The 20,571-nt window shown below is 37.4% G+C and overlaps 1 long non-coding RNA gene across 1 annotated transcript; it reads right to left on the reverse strand.

Annotated features, from left to right (window-relative positions):
* Positions 1–5,452: 5,452 nt before the first annotated feature.
* LOC310732872 lies at positions 5,453–7,535 on the reverse strand. Its single transcript, XR_014535567.1, has 2 exons — positions 6,664–7,535; positions 5,453–6,565 (listed from the first exon to the last, which is right to left on the reverse strand). It is a non-coding gene; the product is annotated as an uncharacterized lncRNA (long non-coding RNA).
* Between the last annotated feature and the right edge of the window lie 13,036 nt (positions 7,536–20,571).

A 20,571-nucleotide genomic window follows, 5' to 3' on the forward strand; every position in this document is an offset into this window, starting at 1 on the left:
TTCCTCGCCCAAACCATGTAGGCATTCATTGGCCTTCTGATGTTGCCTTTTTTATCTCTGCACTTGGCAACGTTAAATTTATCTACAAAATAAAAGCTGTTACCCGTCTTATTATCTGTCATTATTTCTCCTTCTTTCTTCTGAAAGTCGCTCTTTCTGGCTGAAAAATCTTTTTTGGTGTCTTGGAGAGCGGATTGTTCAAAACATTGACACTTATCACTAAAAACAATTAAAAACATTTCAGCTGTTTGTTTGCGCTTCATTGCTGTGATCAGTAAATGTTTGTGTTGAACTGCAGCACAACAAAGTTGTCATGACAATAAAAGCGAGTCCAGGGCGCTATCAGAGATACCGACGTCACAAAAGAGGCGGGGCTTCAATGATTCAAATGCAGACACGGAAGCTGAAAACGGGTGGTGTAAAGACAAGCGAAGTGGTGTGTAATTGTAAACCCTACACGAGTTCCTATAGCGCTCCTCTGTTTAGACACAGTAAGGTATTAAAATATTTAGAATTATATTATTTAATAGAAAACACGTGTTTGCACTTTGGAATGTGATTTTGATAAAAAAAATTATGGGGTTTAATTTGATGGGTAATTAGTTTGTACTGCATGTGGTGACCTGTTGTTGTTATACTTAAAGTGACCATTAGGGGGAGTAGAAGTGCATTGAAAATAGAGAATGAGAGAACACGTGATTAGCGCGTGTCAGATGTGTGTTATGAGCTATTAGAAAATAAATCATTCATTCATGCTACCTGGCCTCATTTCCTTCTGTTTCCTGACAACACTGCACTTTTAACAAACACTTTATTAAATTTCCCTTAGATTATTCATTATACTTACCTTCTCTGAACACAAACAGATGTTTTACTTAAACACATGGTAGTATTTATAGTCTCTGTTTATCTTTCAATCATAATCATCTACTTATTAAGACGTTTCTAGGCAAGAAATTATCATAAGAATAAAATAATCTGGTAAATTAATAACAAGGTAAATTAACTGTAATACATATTTTTTATTGAATACAATCAGGTCCAAAAATGTATTTAAAAAAGAAAAAACATTAATGAAAGATGTGATTGATTTTGATCTGCTGCCAGTCTTTTTACAAGCACTTAGTGTTTTCTCAACTGGTTCACGACTACACCATAATATGTATGGGATTTTTATATCTGTATTAAAATAAGAAACTAAACTCCTATAAAATCATCTCAGCAGTATTAAAATCAAGATTTGGTGATTTCTGTAAAAAGTTTGGTGTGGAATGGACGTCTCTGTTCACCTGTGTACAGCAGCACATGGGGAGGACAACAAATAATGACAAGAAACAAACAAGTGACAAACTTCATTTGGATTTGACTTTTCCTTCATCACCCTTATAGCTGACATGCCATCATTATACACACACAATGAATGTAACACTGATTTGAGGTGATCTATGAAAAAAAAAAAAACTTCTATTAGTCAGTTCTAAAAATGGTTGTTTTAAGACTAACGAGGCATAAAAACAATTCAAATGTTTACACGTGAGATTCGTAACACCACTTCCACAAATACAAAGTGCCCTAGTGTGAGATTTGATCAGTTATCAGCAAAAACAACTTCCTCCTTTTTGCAAAATCTTGATATTCAAATCCTTGTTTAGTCAATTATTCCCTGGTTCTCCTACAGCTGATGTTCTACTGTATACACAACACATCATCTACAGGAATCTTTAATATCCCCAGTCCTGAGGTGAGATACTGAACAGGAACGAGTGAGATGAGACTTAAAACTGTTGCTCAGAGACAAGTCCATAACATCTTCTCTTCATCTTCTTCCTCTTGATCTCTTCATCTTTTTCTTTCTCCTCCTGATCCCCTGGTGTTGGACAGAAATCCCTCTGTAACCTATAACATAAAGCTGTTCAAACACTATGTGCTCTGTATTTATCTCTATGTGAGGCACATGACTGGTAGGAGACGAGCTGCTTGGAGTAGACTGAGTCCTCACAGGAGACGAGCTGCTTGGAGGAGACCGAGTCCTCACAGGGGACGAGCTGCTTGCAGGAGACTGAGTCCTCACAGGGGACGAGCTGCTTGGAGGAGACTGTATAATAATAATTTGAATAATATCAAATTTATAATATAAAATATTTAATATAATAAAAATCAAAAGTAATCTTTCAGAGTTGAATCCCAGTGGAAACGCGACTGATCTAAAGCTGCTGCTTTTCAGCTGATACACACTGTGTGGTCAAAAGTATTTGGACACTTGTCTTTTCCAGCCAGATGTGGTTCATAAATTCACATAATTCACATGCACTTTAATGCACCATACAGCCAATTAACATGCAAACTGTTGAAACACTTCATAGAAACAGAATGTAGAATCACTGAAAGCATTTTAAATGGGATTTAAATACCTGGTACAGAGGGAAGCAGGAGCTTTTCTGTAGCTATTATTGCTTTTATGTTCATGGCACAGGACCAAATATCAGTTTATTTTATCTTTCCATAATGAGATGGAATAAATCATAAATGCTGCGGTGCCAATGGAAGATTAAGGAGAGAAAGAGTCTCCAGGGACCATGATGATTTCTTGGCCTGGATGAGGACTGGCTAATAAGCTGATTTAGATTCCTACAGCTGTGCTCCTGGATCTATGTGCTGAATTGGGTCCAGTACTACAGAGGGAAACACACCAGAACCATGCCATCCCCATCCAAATACAGGTCCTCACCACTCTGGGGTTAATGACAACAGGTTGTTTCTAGTAAGAAATGGCAGACAGGAAAATACTTTATATAAATATTATATATAATCAACTTTTTTCACAAAGACCATATTTAAATATAATATAATTCTATTAAATCTCATGCTATAGGTCTGGTATCTGCCCCTGAGTGTCATAATACCTGTCATTTTGGATGTTATTATTAAGGTGGGTAGTCAATACATCAGGTTTCCCTTCACTGCGGCACACTGACCTGCTTCAGCACATGATTCCTTTATCCTGACACATAGCAGTGTAGGGAACAGACTACAGGCAGCTGCAGGACGTGATGACTGGCTTCTTGTTGAGTTTAAAAACATGTAGAAATTGTAAACATTGTCCTGAAGTAGTTTATAATATGACAGGTGACCGAGGCTTCACCCCTCAGATGCTCCTCACGCCTTAAATGCAGATGTGGAGCTCTGGATGTCTCAGCTGGAAGATTTCTATACCACCCGGAAAAAGTGTGTAAGATTATCAGGGTGTGTGGTGTTTTGCACAATGTGGCACTGAGGACCAGTTTCCCTCTCCCTCCTGACCTCCCTCCCCCTCAGCATTATGACCCCGAGCCACAGCCCCCTGCCCCACAAGAGAGATATAAACTAAGTGGAAGAATCCATGAGGAGGTCATACGGCGTTTGTAAGCAAGACAAAAATAATGGTTGTTAATAGTGTTTATTGTGACTCGCTGTAGTAAAAGATTCAAATCAGTATTTTTGACAAGACAGAAATAAAAAATGATCAAAAGACGAGACGATCTACAAGATACAATAGCTTTACACTCAGCTTTATACTATTGACTATAAGTGTAAAACTATCATAAATACCCATTAAAGAAACAGAAAGAGGAAAAAGGAATGTTCAGACTCTGTTTCTCTTGTCTTCTTTTTTTTTTCTATTTCTCGTTTTCTTTTGAATGTTTTCTTGTCTCAGCTGAGCAACAATTTTCTCCCATCGCTCATGGACCCTCATATAATGATCTGTTTTATTCTCTGAAGTCTTCTTTTCTTCGGCACAGAGCACAGTGGCATCCAACTAGCAACACGTTCTTCCAGTTGCTCTTTCTCTCTGATCAAATGATCGCTCTCCTGCTCTGCACTATTTTTTACTTTCTCACAGTGATTCTGAGTATCCTGGAGCTCCATGGTGGTCTGTTCCAAAGTGACCTCAAGCTGAGCAACATGTTGCCCCATATTCTTTTGTTCTCTCGTCCAGCTCCCTCTCTCACATTTTACAGTTTTCTTCAGTTCCTCATTGATTTTCAGGAAAGACTGGAGCTCCATGGTCGTCTGTTTCAAATTGACCTCGAGCTGAGCAACATGTTTCTCCACTTTCTTTTGTTCTCTCGTCCAGCTCTCTCTCTCACATTCTACAGTTTTCTCCAGTTCCTCATGGATTTCCAGGGAAGACTGGAGCTTCTTGGTGGTCTGTTCCAAAGTGACCTCAAGCTGAGCAACATGTTCCTCCAGTTGTTTTTGTTCTCTCGCCCAGCTCTCTCTCTTACATTCTACAGTTTTCTCCAGTGCCTCATGGATTTCCAGAAAAGACTGGAGCTTCTTGGTCGTCCGTTCCAAAGTGACCTCAAGCTGAGCAACACGTTCCTCCAGTTGTTTTTGTTCTCTCGTCCAGCTCTGGCTTCTCTCAGTTATATTCTGTTCCTGCTGCTTTCGCTCAGAAGCCAAAGTAGCCTCCAGCTTTTGCACCGTCTGTAGCAGAATGGCTTTCTCTTCTTTCTCTTCTGTTATCATCTCTATCCTTGGATTAGAAAATGCATCCAAATCTTTTTCTACTTTCTCCATGTGTTCCAGCTTCTCCTTCATTTCAGCAATCTGCTTAGTTTTCTTCTTTCTTCTGGTTTGAAAAATTTCTCTAAACCTTCTGAAGAGCCCCATGTTTACGTGTCTTTACTCAACCGCACAAACCTCGGAAATGAGAAACAGAGACGCATTCTGACTTACATACAGGTTGCCCTGCTGTGACGTCACAGAGAGATGCTCCGCCCTCTTTCTGTGACGTCACCCCTGTCTCTCTCTCTCTCTCTCTCTCTCTCTCTCTCTCTCTCTCTCTCTCTCTCTCTCTCTCTCTTTCTCTCCCCCCCCCCCCCCCCCCACACACACACACACACGCCACACTTACTGTGGCATGCGCACATTACAGAGGGAAAGTGCGGATAAATTATCATGGCGTCTTCACAACTTTTCTGTTGTTCCTGAGAGAAGAGCGATATTACAGTCATAAATAAGATAAAAACGGCTGTAAACTGTGTATAAAGCGAGTGAAGGTCAGCGGGACTCCATGCTCTCTGAGGACGGACCGGGGCTAGCTTAGCATGCTAACTTCAGTAGACATGTCTGTTACATAATACATAGAGGTTTTTAAAGTCCAAACTGTCTTTTATTCACATACAGTTGATAATTGTATTTGATTGATGAGTGTTTAAACTACACTTATTACATAGAGCTCCATAGAGAGAGCAGTTAGTACGCGGTATTTGACAGTAAACTGGGTCTGAGTTGAGAACCGGAAGTTGACCGGAGTGACTCTATGAATGTTGCAGAATCATAAATGACCTGTAGGTGGCAGTGTGATGTGTATTAGAGCTCACTGTCACAGCAGGTAATTAGAAGTAGTGGAGCTCTAATGACGTCACTAATAGCGAGGACAAGACACACAGCAGTTTGGGATTCTGGGGGGGCGTGCAAGATTGCGGCCGGGACAGTTGTCGATATTCGAGGCTAAGAGATGCTAAATGGTTTTCTAACCTTTAACGTTACAATTAATTAGTGCAAACATATCTCTTTTTCGTTGTTGGTTTTCACTGAGATAAAGATTTCGGACTCTTTGTTGACTTGATCTGTTGCCCAAAGTTTATCAGACTATAATTGCAAAAACCAAAAAGATGACAGAAAAAAGACTAAGAGACCAAGGTAAAAAGATGCTTTCATTTACAACAGAAAACAGAGATTTGACGGAGGATATTATGGAAGTTGTTAAAGCAGGTGATATGCATTCCTACACTAATTACGATGGAGGAGTTATCCCTCTTCCTGATTCAGCTCCGTGCACTCCGGTCGCAAAGAAGGGAAAAGCTGAACCAACACTCTCCGAATTGCAAGACAACATCGTGAGACTTGTGGCTGAAAAAATAAAAGAGAATGCGAATAATCTTGCAAGCTTGATAAAGAAAAATGCAGACACCATCGAGGCCTTAAAGGAATCATCAGAGTTTCTCTTCAACGAAGTTCAAGATATGAAAACAGAAATAACAACGATTAAGAAGGCAAGTGATGATCATCAGAAGAGAATAACTGGTCTGGAGGACCGGTTGAACGATATGGAACGCTATCACAGAAGATGGAACCTGAGGCTGTATGGTCTGCCAGAGCAAGAGGGAGAAGATGTTAAACAGCGTGTGGTCGACATCTGCAAGACACTCATTCAAGACTCCGGAGAGGATCTACGCTCCCAAGTTGATGTGAGCCACAGGATCGGAAGGAGAGAAGATGGCAAAACTCGACCGGTGATAACGAGATTTACGTCCAGGTCAACCAAAGAAAGAGTATGGAAATGCGCAAAGAACTCGGAATTCCTCAAAACAAAGAAGTTAAAGTTCGGCGAAGACCTGACCACAAAAAGACAAAGAGACACGCATTAAACTGTGGCCACAAATTGAAGAGGCACGAAAGCAAGGGAAAAGAGCTTTTTTCGTTGGAGCCAGAGCCATCATTGATGGTAAAGAAGTAAGATTGTAATGGTGAAAAAGCCCTGATATGTCGTTAAGAAGAAGAATGATGGGTAATTTGTCTGCCTTTCGTTAAGAAATTTTATCTCATTCTAAATTGCAGTTAGAAAGACTTTGTCTTTTTCATTGTATTCACTTAATGCGAGGGGTTTACGAGAACAGATTAAGAGGAAAGCTGTTTTTTTGTTTTGTAAATCTTTTAAGGCAGATTTTTATTTTTTACAAGAAACGCATGCTTTAGTCTCAGATTTTAATTTCTGGAAAAATCAGTGGGGAGACAATATATGGATGTCTTATGGAAACAGTAAATCAGCGGGTGTTGCTATATTAAAGGGCTCCTTTCAGGGAAAAATCCTAAAAAATGTAGTTCATGACTCAGGAAGATGGATAATTTTAGTTGTTGAATTTATGAAGAATATTTTTATTTTAGGTAATATATATGGCCATAATATTAGCCAAAGAAACACACTTCTTTTTGCTGAATTTGAAGAAAAAATAAATGCCTTGTTAAATTCTTTTGTTAATGCTAAACTAATATTTGGGGCCGACTGGAACTGCATAAATGATCCTATTAAAGACTGTCATCCTCAAAGATCCTTAAGAGGCACTTATGGAGAATTTAATAATCTCTGTTTGCACTTAAACTGTTGTGATGTGTGGAGACTAAAAAATCCACATCAAATCCAGTTCACTTGGAACAACAAAGATTTATCTAAGAGATCTAGGATTGATTTTTGGCTTATTTCAAATGAATTATTAGATAGTGTGAAGGAAACGAAAATAGAACCCTCGTTTTTTTCTGATCATAATATGATCACTTTAGCAATATGCATAAGGAATAGATCAATTAAATTTAAAGCAAATTACTGGAAATTAAATAATACACTTTTGAGTGATGAATTGTTCAAAGAAAAAGGCATAAAAATTATAAATGAAAATTTGTCAAAAGCTAAAAAAGATCAGATATATGGCAAACATTGGGACTATACAAAATTTCAGATTCGAAATATGGCAATTAAAAGAGGAAAATAATTATCTAAGGAAAAAAGAATGAGACAAGACAGAATACTTAAGGGAATTATTCTTATTTATGAAAAGGATGAGCAAACACAAGCTGATATTAATATGTTAATTGAATTACAATCTGAATTGGATGATATCTATCAAAATCTGGCACGGGGGGCCTTCATTCGTTCTAGACGGAAATGGATGGAACATGGTGAAAGGAATACAAAATATTTTCATAATTAGAAAAAATAAATATTAGTGTTAATAATATATATAAACTTAAAATTAATGAGCAGATATCCGAAGATCCTAAAACAATTTCTGATTTTGTGGAAGATTTCTATAAAAATTTATATTCTGAACGAAGTAGCCATATTTCCAAAAAATGTTGCACAAGGTATTGACGAAACCCAGAAAGAAGTTTGTGATCAAGATATATCCTTTGAAGAATTAAAAAAGAATTTTAGTAAGTTAAAAGACAATAAATCCCCCGGGAATGATGGCTTAACAGGTGAATTTTATAAAATATTCCAAGATTATATCTCTGAATTTTTGTTATTGGTTTTTAAGGAAGCTATAGAAGCCCGTAAGCTCCGCCCATCTATGTGTCAAAGCCTAATTACATTGTTACCTAAACCGAATAAGGATTGTTTGCTTCTTGACAATTGGAGACCTATAACATTAATTAATAATGATGCAAAATTGTTTGCCCATATTTTTGCTCAAAGATTAAAATTATGTTTAGATACAATCATAGATGATAGTCAATCAGGCTTTATGCAAGGCTGACATATTAGCAATAATATTAGATTAATCTTAGATTTAATTGATTATAAGGATTATATAAATGATGACAGCTTAATTTTATTTATAGATATATATAAAGCCTTTGATACTGTAAAACATAATTTTTTATTTGATCTATTAGATTTTTTTGGTTTTGGTCAATACTTTAAAAGGGCGATACAAACTTTATACAATGACTGTAATAGTTCAGTTAAACTCCCGTGGGGAACGACTCATCGATTTAGTATTTCTCGGGGCATAAAACAAGGAGACCCAGCGGCACCCTTTTTATTTCTGTTAGTTATGCAAACGATGGCGTTACATTTGCATAATGATTCCTTTCAATGCATCAGTATTAGGGACAGAGAAATTAAATGTTGTCAGCTTGCTGATGATACAGCTATTTTTTTGAAAGATCTATCACAGGCTAAGAAAAGTATAGAGTGCCTTAATCTTTTTTCTGAAGTGTCAGGTTTATGTTTAAACATAAAAAATTTACTGTTTTTCCACTTAAAGATGATGGCATTCCTTTTACCCAATTTGAAGGTATTCCGATTAGAGAGGAAGTAACTTATCTTGGTATCAATATTTGCAAAGATCAGTTAAACAGAGTACAATCTAATTTCCAACCCCTTATGCTAAAAATGAAAAAGAAATTTGATATGTGGCTCATGAGGGATTTATCACTCAAAGGCAGGATTCTTTTGTCTAAAACCGAGGGGTTGTCTCGTTTAGTACCAAAATCTTTTCTTGAAAAAACTGATTCAACTCTATTTAATTTCATATGGAAAAACAAGCCTCACTATTTAAATAAAAATAATTTATGTAATTCATATAATCAAGGAGGTCTGAATGTGATTGATTTTGCTACATCTAATGCAATTTTCAAGTTGAACTGGATTAAAAATTATATTAAACATAAAGATGAGATGTGGTATATAATTCCAAATCTTATCTTTGAAAAAGTTGGTGGCATAGAGTTTCTTTTGAAATGTGATTTTGAGGTCAACAAACTCCCTATTAAGTTATCTAATTTTCATAGACAGACTCTCTTATATTGGATTCTTATATACAAACATAACTTTTCTCCTCATAGGCAGATCATTTGGAATAATAAATACATAAAATATAAGAACAAATCAATTTTCTATACTAATTGGGTTAAAAATGATATTTTAATGGTCTCACAGTTGATAAATAATAAAGGATATTTACTTACATATACTGAATTTCTTGAGAAATTTGGTATTCCAATACCTCTGCGTGAATATTGTATTGTGATTGATGCAATTGCAGCAGGATTTCTAAGGCTGTTAAAGGGCCTCAGTGATTCTAAACCTTCAACATTTAAAAAAGAGATCTTATTAAACGGTATTGACATCAAAGATAGAAAATGTAATAATACATTTTTTTAGATGTTTAATTCATTGCCCTGCAACATTTTGAAGTAAAAAATTCTGGAATAATCACTTTCAAAATATCAACTGGAAATTGATTTGGACTTATAACTACAAATTTATTTAAATTATAACTATAATTTATCCAACTAACTATTTTCTCAAGAGATACAAAGCCGATCTTTCTGAATGTTGTGTTTTTTTGTGGAATGGATATAGAGACTGTTTTGCATCTTTTTTTTGAATGTATGTATGTTCAATTTTTCTGGACTGATGTTGAATATTTATTTACTAGGTTGAGCGGATCTAAAATTAACATAAGAAAAAGAGATGTCATATTTTATTTTGAAAATAAAGATATAGATAAAAGTCACATCTTTATACTAAATCTTTAAATATTATTAGGTAAGTTTTATACACACAAATGTAAATGGTCAGAAAGGAAGCCCAATATCTCCCAATTCAAAGTTGATCTGAGGATTTATTTTGAAACTCTTCAAGGTCTTTCAAATAGGAAAGCAACCAGAACTATGAACATATTCAAAGAACTAAACTCCTCTTTTTTATTGTGATTATTGGTATATACCCTCATTGTTTCTTTTTTCTGTCTTTTTTTTGTTGTTGTTTTTTTTTCTAGGAAATGTGAATACCATGTTTGTAACATTTTACTATATTTTTTATTGTAAACTGTTCATTATATAAAATAAATAAATAAATAAATAAATAAATAAATAAATAAATAAATAAATAAAGAAAAAAAACTTGCTGTGACAGTGAGCTCTAATACACATCACACTGCCACCTACTGGTCATTTATGATTCTGCAACATTCATAGAGTCACTCCGGTCAACTTCCGGTTCTCAACTCGGATTCACTCGCTTTATACACAGTTTACAGCCGTTTTTATCTGATTTATGACTGTAATATCGCTCTTCTCTCAGGAACAACAGAAAAGCTGTGAAGACATGATATTTTATCCGCTCTTTACCTCTGTAATGTGCGCATGCGCATAGTCCGGTTAATAGAGACCGGGTTACGTCACAGACAGAGGGCGGGGCATCTCCCTGTGACGTCACAGTAAGGCAACGTCTATAATTGGGAACGCGTCTTTGTTTCTCTCATTTCCAAAGTTTTGCGTGTGAGTAAAGAGGCATAAACATGGAGCTCTTCAGAAGGTTGAGAAAGTTTTTTCAAAGCAGAAGAACAAAGAAAACTAAGCAGATTGCTGAAATGAAGGAGAAGCTGGAACACATGGAGAAAGTAGAGAAAGACTTGGATGCATTTTCTAATCTAATGATAGAGAAGTTAACAGAAGAGAAAGAAGAGAAAGCCATTCTGCTTCAGACTGTGCAAAAGCTGGAGGCTACTTTGGCTTCTGAGCGAAAGCAGCAGGAACAGGATATAACTGAGAGAAGCCAGAGCTGGACGAAAGAACAAAAACAACTGGAGGAACGTGTTGCTCAGCTTGAGTTTGTTTTGGATCAGACCACCATGGAGCTCCAGTCTTCCCTGGAAATCATTGAGGAACTGGAGAAAACTGTAGACTGTGAGAGAGAGAGCTGGATGAGAGAACAAAAACAACTGAAGGAACATGTTGCTCAGCTTGAGGTCACGTTGGAACAGACCACCACGAAGCTCCGGTCTTCCCTAAAAATCCATGAGGAACTGGAGAAAACCTTAGAATGTGAGAAAGAGAGCTGGACGAGAGAACAAAATAATATAGAGGAACATGTTGCTCAGTTAGAGGTAAATTTGGAACAGACCACCATGGAGCTCCAGGATACTCAGAATCACTGTGAGAAAGAAAAAAATAGTGGAGAGCAGGAGAGAGATCATTTGATCAGAGACAAAGAGCGACTGGAGGAACGTGTTGCTCAGTTTGAGCCCACGTTGGATTTTGAGGAAAAACAAGAGGACGAAAGAGAGAAAACTAAACTTGACATAGAGGAGAGGAACACCTTACAGCTTCAGACCAACAGGGGGCTCCAGGATACCCAGAATCTCTGTGAGGAAGAAAAGAAGACTTCAGAGAATAAAACAGAACATTATATGAGGGTCCGAGAGCGATGGGAGGAAATTGTTGCTCAGCTGAGACAAGAAAACATTCAAAAGAAAACGAGAAATAGAAAAAGAAGAAGTCGACAAGAGAAACAGAGAGTCTGAACAATTTTACTACAGCGAGACACAATAAACACTATAAAATAAATAAAGATTTTGAATTTCAATCGTGTCTAATGTCTCTTCATCACAGAGAGCATTCAATGATGGTATTTTTACTTTAGTAAAGTCAGTGATGTTTGATGTCCTTAAAGAAAAGGAATTTGACAGAAACTGAAGTTGAGGTATTTTCTTGCAGCTTTAATGCTTTGTTAATTTTGAGCTCTGAAAGCAATATAGCTGACAGTTAATGTGGGGCAGAACCTGATTCACTTAAACATCTGTACTTTATAATTAATCGCATGGATTGGCACCAGATTATTTTATTCTCATGATAATTTCTTGCGTAGAAACGTCTTAATAAGTAGATGATTATGATTGAAAGATAAACAGAGACTATAAATACTACCATGTGTTTAAGTAAAACATCTGTTTGTGTTCAGAGAAGGTAAGTATAATGAATAATCTAAGGGAAATTAAATAAAGTGTTTGTTAAAAGTGCAGTGTTGTCAGGAAACAGAAGGAAGTGAGGTCAGGAAGCATGAATAAATGATTTATTTTCTAATAGCTTATAACACACATCTGACACGCGCTAATCACGTGTTCTCTCATTCTCTATTTTCAATGCACTTCTACTCCCCCTAATGGTCACTTTAAGTATAACAACAACAGGTCACCACATGCAATACAAACTAATTACACCCCAAATTAAACCCCACAATTTTTATCAAAATCACATTCCAAATTGCAAACACGTGTTTTCTATTAAATAATAAAATTCTTAATATTTTAATTCCCTACTGTGTCTAAACAGAGGAGCGCTATAAGAACTCGTGTAGGGTTTACAATCACACACCACTTCGCTTGTCTTAACACCACCCGTTTTCAGCTTCCGCGTCTGCATTTGAATCTTTGAAGCCCCGCCTCTTTTGTGATGTCGGTATCTCTGATAGCGCCCTCAACTCGCTTTTATTGTCATGACAACTTTGTTGTGCTGCAGTTCAACACAAACATTTACTGACCACAGCAATGAAGCGCAAACAAACAGCTGAAATGTTTTTAATTGTTTTTAGTGATAAGCGTCAATGTTTTGAACAATCCGCTCTCCAAGACATTAAAAAAGATTTTTCAGCCAGAAAGAGCGACTTTCAGAAGAAAGAAGGAGAAATAATGACAGATAATAAGATGGGTAACAGCTTTTATTTTGTAGATAAATTTAACGTTGCCAAGTGCAGAGATAAAAAAGGCAACATCAGAAGGCCAATGAATGCCTACATGGTTTGGGCGAGGAAACAGCGGCCCATCTTTTCCAAGGCCAATCCAAATAGCAGCTCTGCAGAGATCAGCATGCAGCTTGGGATCCAGTGGAACAAACTGAGTGAAGAACAGAAGAAACCCTACTACACTGAATCATGGAGGCTTAAACAGGAACACGAACAGTTGTTTCCTGGTAGGTGAACTTTCTTTATGGACAAATGACAAAATAACAAAACAAACGCATCAATTCTGACACTTTTATTGTTTTTATGTTGCTTCTTACTCTTTAAATTCTTCTTTTCTATCATGTAGATTGGGTTTATAAACCGCTTCCAAAGAAAAGAAGGAGAAAAGGCAGTGTGCAGAGTAGTGACTTGTCGGAACTCAGAGCCCGTCTCTGAGGCGACACATCGAGGGTGGATTCTTTTGTTCAGAAGATTCCCAATAATGCTCAGCCAACTCTAGAAAAACTTAAATATAATAGACACAAACTGCCAATGAAGGATCCTCAGTCTCAGATGAGTAAAAGCAAACTTCTTTATTCCATACACGTTCCAATGAGCTCAATAGAAGATGGGTACCTCACATCAAAATGAACAGCACATCAAAATGATAGAGCACGCCAAAGTGAGGAAGTACAAGTACTGTCTGTTTCACGCTTGTATTTATACTCTGTAGCCACCGTATCTTACTATTTTTTTCTAATTTCTTCACCTTGAGTAATTCCCCTTATTTTCCGATCTTGCCCTCTTTTTCAATTCCCCTTATCTTTGACCTTGGTGCTTATTCCTCCAAACAACACCATATTTGGAGTTCCTGTTTTTTCCCAATTCCCCTTATATTCGGCCTTTTCCTTGATTTTATATAAAAAAATAAGTGAGTATAAAGCCGGTATTTTTCTGGATCCAACCATACGCTGTTTTCAGTCCTCCAAGTGTGAACACCATTTTTGCGGCCTATTTTGTCTTCCTGCACCTGCAATGGGTAAGTGTTATGCTTTACTCTTTTTATAATGCTGTTTGCTATTCTACATTTATTGAATTGAGTTATCTCAGTGTATTAGATTGTCTGTATACATGTGCTTGATTATATTATTTTATTTGATAGCTGCAAGTGCCCAGGTTATATTTTAATTGTGCATTCTGAACTGATTGTTTCATAGTATATAGAATTTTCTCTTGAATGTGTGTTATCCTTTGCCTACACCTAGCAGTCACAGTGATGTTACCCTGTCTAACATCTTATCTCTGTTGGTCTCTTTTGCTCAGCTCCGCCACGCAAACGTTCTGGAATATCTCCAATGGGTCTTCTTCGCAGACAATACCGCCAGTTCCAGCTCTCCTCACTTGCTGCTGAGCTTGCTCATTTCCTTGAACAACTCTCTGGCCTAACTGTTCCAGCGAATCCCTATCTGCCTTCTCGCATAGTGCAGAGCACTGCTACGCGCGACATGGGCACACAGACCTCTCCTGATCTCTCTGCTACCCGCTATCGAGCTTATGATGACAACTGCAGTGAAGGCTCCTGTCCCCCACCGTTTTCTCCCTATCCCTCACACTGGTCTCCCAATGATTATTCCCCTACATCTCCTGCGCCAAACCAACGTGCTCCTGTGCCTTCACCCGGCCTTGGGCCAAGCTACTCCTTCATGTCTCCTGCAGCTGCAGCAGCCCAACCGCCTTGCTATCCCAATAAAAATGCTTAAAACTCCCTCAAGGTCGTTTTCTGTCCTTCTTTATCTATTCCACACACTTATAACATTCAGTCAGAGAATCTATCCTACTCACACATGTAAATATCTTATTATTACTATTTTATACTTGGTGTAAATAAAGACTTGATTAACATATAGTTAAATAGGTGTTATCAAAACTACTTCTATTGTATCTAATCAGTTCTATATTTGATTTAGGTTATTTTTTTTGTTGGATTAATGTTAGTTTGATTATAACATACGCTAGATAAGGTTGATTAAAATTATTTCTCGACATGACATCATCGAGATCTCAGAATTTGTATGTACTGTGTCCAAATCTACTGGTTGTTTAGCTGCTTCCTTAGCTACTTTATCCACTAATGTGTTTCCCTGAATTTCCTCTGAATCACCTACGGCATGTCCTTTAACCTTCACTATGGCCACTTTGGCAGGGAGTTGAACAGCTTTTAAAAGGTCGCCTATGAGATTAAAATGTGCTATGGGCTTTCCATCAGCTGTTTTAAAGTCTCTTTGCTTCCATGTTTCGGCAAAATCATGCACAAAACCATAAGCATACTTAGAATCAGTGTATATAGTCACTACTTTACCTTCAGACAACTGACATGCTCTTTTAAGTGCGACCAATTCTGCAGCTTGTGCTGATGTGTATGGTAATGATTTAGCTTCAACTGTTACATCAGGTAATCTTACAACCGCATATCCACATAAATACACACCATCAGAGGGTTTTGAACATGAACCATCTACATATAAGCAATCCCCCTCTTCCAGGGACATACCTAAGAGATCGGGCCTACAAGAGGTCTCTCGTTCAATGTGTTCAAGGCAATCATGTGCCTCGCCAAAACCATCTACGTCAATATCGTCTAGCAGATCACGCAGAGCTACTACAGCTGAATGCGGCCGAGAAAAAGGCTTGATAGTTAAGTTTTCCGTTGCCAAGAGTGTAGTTTCATAACCAGATCCACGTTGTGCTGTCATATGTTGTTTGTCGAGGTTGTATAAATTAGCTGTTACCTGATTCGAGGTGTACAGTATCAAAGGATGTGACAGCACCGTTTTCTTAGCATCCCGGACCATCAGAGCTGCAGCAGCCACTGCACGCAAGCACGAAGGCAACCCTTGTGCTATATTGTCTAAAGATTTGGAAAGATACGCAACAGGGCGATATCTGTCACCGTGTTCCTGGGCTAGGATCCCCGCAGCCGTACCACCACGTTCGTGCACATAGAGGTGAAAAGGCTTAGCATAATTCGGAAGACCTAGAGCTGGAGCAGACTGTATAGCCTTCTTGAGGGCAGCGAAACTGTCAGTCATTTCATGAGTCCACAGAATGAGATGTGATGGAGGAGCTTTGTGATCAATAGCACTACGCAAACTTTATCATGCTGTGCGCAGTCAGGGATCCATGCTCGGCAGTAGTTTACCAGTCCCAAGAAGCTCTGCATCTGTTTCACAGTCAGAGGTCTTGAAAACCTAGTCACAAGCTGTACTCGGTCCTGTGACAAGGATGTCATCTGCGTATTGAAGAATGCAGGTTATTTCCGGCAGGTGTATATCAGCCAAAGTTCTGTGCACTACAGCGGAGAATACGGCTGGCGAGTCAACAAAGCCCTGAGGAAGATGTGTCTAGGTGAATTGACGTCCCCTATAGGTAAAAGCGAAAAGCGGCTGCGTCTCTGAGGCCAAAGGGACACTGAAAAAAGCAGAACAAAGATCAATCACAGTAAAAAATCTGTGAGTCGCTGGTATAGAGATAACAATGGTAGCTACATCGGGCACCAAAGGAGCTAACAGAATAACTAATTTATTAATCTCACGTAAATCTTGCGTTAGCCTCCAGCATTTTTTATCTGCCTTTAAGACAGGATTAATCGGTGTGTTATACGGTGAATGTGTCTCGATCAAAACACCTTGTGACAATAAATTGTCAATAACTGGAGCAATGCCAACATTCTTCTCTTCCGACAATGGATATTGTTTAACAAAAATCGGATGGTGTGTTTTCATGAGTGCATGATACGGTTTTACCTGGATGAAACCTGGTAACCTCATCTTTGTGAGAGGCCCATAATTTAGGGTTAACTTCATCTAAATTTGGTTCATCAGGCACGACTTCTGTACTACCATGGAAGAAATCTTCCGAATGTGGCTGTGGCTCAGTTGAGAGCATGAGGACAGAAGGAAAAGACAGTGAGACATTGGTTTCAAAAAACAGAATTTCCATTCCCATTTTATGCATCATCTCTTCCTAAAAGGTTTAAAGGCGAGTTCGGAATTATTGTAAAGCTATGATAAAAATTTGTACCAGTTGGTGTCACCACAGGGAAAAGGTGAGTTATAGGACATGAAATTGGAACCCCATCTATTCCCACGGAGCGGATACTTTTTCCTGAAATGGGACCAGAATATTCACCCCCAGCAATTGAAGAACATGTAGCGCCAGTATCAACAAGAAAACAATAGTCTTTATTGTCTATGCCTATGGGACATTTTTCTGCCAGGAGCCTCCAGAAAACATCTGCAGTACCATCACCAGCACACTGAAGGCTCTTCTGAAAGACAAAAGTCTGACTTTCCAAAAGAGCAGTTGGTATGGTGATGATCCATAACATCATCTCTTCATCTTCTTCCTCTTAATCTCTTCATCTTTTTCCTTCTTCTCCTGATCCCCTGGTGTTGGACAGAAATCCCTCTGTAACCTATAACATAAAGCTGTTCAAACACTATGTGCTCTGTATTTATCTCTATGTGAGGCTCATGACTGGTAGGAGACAAGCTGCTTGGAGGAGAATGAGTCCTCACAGGGGACGAGCTGCTTGGCGGAGACCGAGTCCTCACAGGAGATGAGCTGCTTGGAGGAGACTGTTTAATAATAATTTGAATAATATCAAATATATAATATAAAATATTTCATATAATAAAAATCATGAAGCTCAAAAAGAGCTGAACACCTGAGCAAACTCATAGAAAACAACAAAAACAATCCCAGGTTCCTTTTCAGTACAGCCGCTAAATTAACTACAAATCAGGGATCTGAAAAATGTGTTCCATCACAGTTTAGTAGTGACGACTTTATGAATTTCTTCACTAAAAAAATGTATAACATTAGAAAAACAATTGTGGAGGTCCAACCTCTGACAGCATCTCCTGACACAATCTCACCTACAACTCCACAACTACACTGTTTTACATGTACAGGACAGGAAGAGCTGTATGATGTTATTACCAAAGCTAAATCAACAACATGTCAGTTAGATCCCATTCCCACTAATACTATCATAACTACTAATAATATCCCATTCCCACTAATCTATTGAAGGAAGTGTTACATACAGCTGGTGAGCCTCTTCTCAATATTATTAACTCCTCACTATCTTTAGGTCACGTCCATAAACCCCTCAAGTTCCTGCCTTAATTGGTAATAAAAAAAGAAATAAATACATGGTTGATTAATTATTGTGCCAAATACAGCATCCAAAAAAGAAACTTTACCAACCTATTTTATTTTACATTGACAGATCAATATTTATCATTTTCAGTTTTAATTTAAAATTAGCACTATTATTTAATTTTCCCTTTTATTTCCAAACTTATTGTTTTAAAATTACTTTCCTTTTTATGTAAAATTTTTATTTGGCACATTAATTACTTTATTAAGCCATTTTTATTTGTTTACTACCAATATTGGCAGCGTTCATCCTCCAATTTGTTTCATGTATCTGCATTATATATATAACTGACATTGAAGCCCCTGTTATTAAACGTTTGAATTATTATGTTTATTATTATTCCCAGGTTCCTCCTGCTTTACTGCTGAGACATTCATGTTGAGCATCGACAAGAAGATTGTCAACGACCACATCACAACCTTCACCTCCTCCATCTGCCTGATGTTTGGCAGTTATTACTGCTTTAACATACACTACCCAGTGGAACTACGATCAACACTGGAGTTTCTCCAACGCTAATATTCTGTTTTTATCAACACCTTTTTTGGATTTATCAAACGTATCAATTTGATATCCATCTCAGGTTGTTCATTTTCTCAATCTTTCTCTCACTCTTTTTTTTTTCCATAAAGGTGTTTCTTTTCCATAAATCCTGAGAGGCACCGAGGTTGAATCCAAGAAGAAAAAAGTGTTCAGTCAATCCCAGAGTCCTCACTCTCATCTCAGACATTGCTGACCATGAGTGGATCTAGTGCGACCCCTCTTGTTGTGGACAATGTGATAAAGGTGTGTTACAGACTCTACAGATGTTTTTGTTGTTGAAACAATTGTTACACTTCTGAATGTCAGTGAAAAGTTTAACAATTTGGAGTTTTACTAAACAAGATTTGTTAAAGTACCTGTTCATTTTTTTTTTGCTTGTTAGTTCCAGGAGTTTCTTAGATTATAATTTTCCTACAGTAATTGTGCATTCTAATGATGTAAAAAGGGGCTGCATGTACATCACTAGCTAGCATTTTGTAAATCAAACACTTCTGTAAAGTTTTCCTTTTTTTTTAATGACATGATGCAGTTTGAAGATGTAGAGTTTCAGCTTTACTGCACAGCTCTGTGTGTAAAATAAGTGAATTTTTTCCAGGAATTTCTTGAATTCAGATTTTATTAAAATAGAAATAGTTTTTAATTTCTTATAACTGCATTTGCATATTTTAAAATAAGGAACATTTAACTTGTTTAAACATTTTTGTAGTTCAAACAGCAGCAATAACACTTAAAGCACTACACTACAGAAACAATATAAAAGAAAGTTTTCTACATTTCTCTAATGCTGTCGAGTAACACAGTTTACAGGCCTAAGAATGTAACACTAGCTTCAAAATCACAACCTTGTTTGTGCCTGGTGTCGAACCAGGGACCTTTCACGTGTGAGGGGAACATGATGACCACTACACTACAGAAACTACCGCAGGGAAAAGCTTCTTGGTCACTGTTGGCACTTTTGCATACATTCACAGTTTCAGTAGAGCAGGAGAATGAACCGTTTTGCTGAGAAGTTCAAAACACTATCGTTCTTCTAGCATAGAAGCAGTCTTGCTTCTATTTGCTTCCCTTGAACACTTGGTGTTTGTGTATTAGATGGACCCACCAGTCATCATAGACACCGGCAAAACATTTCAAAATCACTTGGCTTCTTCTTCTTCTTCTTCTTCTTCTTATTATTATTATTATTATTATTCAACTCTTTTTTATTGATGCACTTCAAACAGAAAGACACTCAGGCGAGAAAGACAATGATACAGTGGTTAATTTAGTCCAACAACAAGAAATTGGTCTCTCTCTTTCTAAGTTATACACACAATCACAATCATGAATGTGAGCATCAAGAACAGGAGAAAGAAAGAAAAATAAAACAAAATAAAAGATTTGCACCTAAGTACATTAACACTCTCAAAGATATATGTTTTCCTTTCTCCTTTCTACATCTACCAAGAAGTCAGGGACAAGGGGAAGAGCTCAAAAAGGCTAAACAAAGAGAACAGGATTTTATTTTCCTCTTTCTCTTAAATATGATAAGAATGGTTGCCAGGTGGTGTAAAACCTTTCCGTAATACCAAGTAATGTAAATCTGATCTTTTCTATTTGAATAAACTGAGACAGGTCATGTATCTAATGAGAAGAACTGGGTGGGTGAGGATTCTTCCAATTCAGTAATATAAGTCTCTTTGCTACTATTAAACAAAAGGCGAGCATGTTTGATTGTAAGGATGACAATGAGGGATTTGTGGGCTTGAGT

The sequence above is a fragment of the Silurus aristotelis genome, assembly GCF_946808225.1.
Source record: "Silurus aristotelis genome assembly, chromosome: 1".
Lineage (NCBI taxonomy): Eukaryota > Metazoa > Chordata > Actinopteri > Siluriformes > Siluridae > Silurus > Silurus aristotelis.